This window comes from Propithecus coquereli, unplaced genomic scaffold (assembly GCF_000956105.1).
Source record: "Propithecus coquereli isolate 6110/MARCELLA unplaced genomic scaffold, Pcoq_1.0 Scaffold91, whole genome shotgun sequence".
NCBI classification, from domain to species: domain Eukaryota; kingdom Metazoa; phylum Chordata; class Mammalia; order Primates; family Indriidae; genus Propithecus; species Propithecus coquereli.
In genome coordinates this window covers 4,818,266-4,819,577 of record NW_012155396.1, presented here as the reverse complement: position 1 = coordinate 4,819,577, position 1,312 = coordinate 4,818,266, and the positions used below count along the sequence as shown (strand labels likewise).

At 39.0% G+C, this 1,312-nt stretch overlaps 1 protein-coding gene across 1 annotated transcript in view; it reads right to left on the bottom strand.

Moving 5' to 3' along the window:
• The window catches only part of NRF1 (nuclear respiratory factor 1), a 117,374-nt gene extending 117,160 nt beyond the window's left edge, over nt 1–214 (bottom strand). The window contains exon 1 of the mRNA XM_012664751.1: nt 87–214. The gene's annotated coding sequence lies outside the window, so the exon portion shown is untranslated. The remainder of the gene's footprint in view (nt 1–86) is intronic.
• Nucleotides 215–1,312: the final 1,098 nt, after the last annotated feature.

The window sequence follows — 1,312 nt, the reverse complement described above, 5'->3', positions numbered from 1 at the left end:
GGTACTACACAGAGGATCAGAGGAATGAGGACAGCAACCCACAGAAAGCAAAGGGCACCTGAGAACATGGCTTAGTTCTGACTTACCACATTCTCCAAAGGTGCTGCACCAAACACTTTAAAGACAGGGTTGGGTTTAGAGGGTGAGATACAGAGGACTATAGCTTGCTGTCCCACTCGAGTAGTATATTCATCTAATGTGGCTCGAAGTTTCCTGAATCAGAGAATATGAAGAGAATAAAAAAACAGTTTAAAGAAGATAGAAATTACAGTAACACAGACACAAATGAAATTTACTTTGACTTGAGACAATTTATTCTAATAAGATACGCTTTCTTTTACCCGGAATGTGAAAACGGGAGTGTGAGGTTTGATATGCTTTTCAGCAGAAATATATACATACCTGTCTCTTAAAGACTGATGACTAGACCATTAATATAGTGTTTACTGAGGATTTTGCCTGGGGACATAGCCATGACACAATTTTGAACACATCATCCTTCCTGATGTTAACACCATTTACTGCTACTTACAACTATATTACAGCTGAGATGTCCTCTTATAGGATTTATTATATCATCTCCATGTTTAGTGAAGGGGGCTCAAATGACTTGCTTCCAATATCTTTCATTGATATAGCCATTATTTATATCTCACTAATTTTATCCAAAAATACTACAAGCATACCTCATTTTATTGCACTTCACAAATATTGCGGTTAATTGGTTGGTTTTTTTAAACAAATTGAACGTTTGTAGCAACCTTATCTCAAGCAAGTCTAGTGGTGCCATTTATGCAACAACATGTACTCACTTCATGTCTCTTTGCCACATTTTGGTAACTCTTGCAAATTTTTTTATTATTATTATATGTTACGGTGATCTGTCATCAATGATCTTTGATGTTACTACTCTAATTGTTTTGGGGTGCCAAAACAATTTTTTGACTACTATAATAACGTCCTAATTGGTCTCCCTGCTTCCATTCTTATACCCCTAGAGTCTATTCTCAACACAGTAGCCTCAGAGATTCTTTAAACACATAAGTCAGATTATATCATTGCTTTGGTCAAAAGCCTTCACTGACTTCCCACCTCACTCAGAGTAAGAGTCAAAGCCCTGATATTGGACTATAAGACCTCTTGGTGTGGCTCTCCCCTACTACCCTGACAACATCTCCTCTCATCTCTCCCTGGCTGTTGCTCCAACATGATCACCGCATTCCCACCTCAGAGCCTTTGCTTGACATCCCTTCTGCCCAAAATGTTCTTCTCTTGGCCGGGCGCGGTGGCTCATGCCTGTAATCCTAGCACT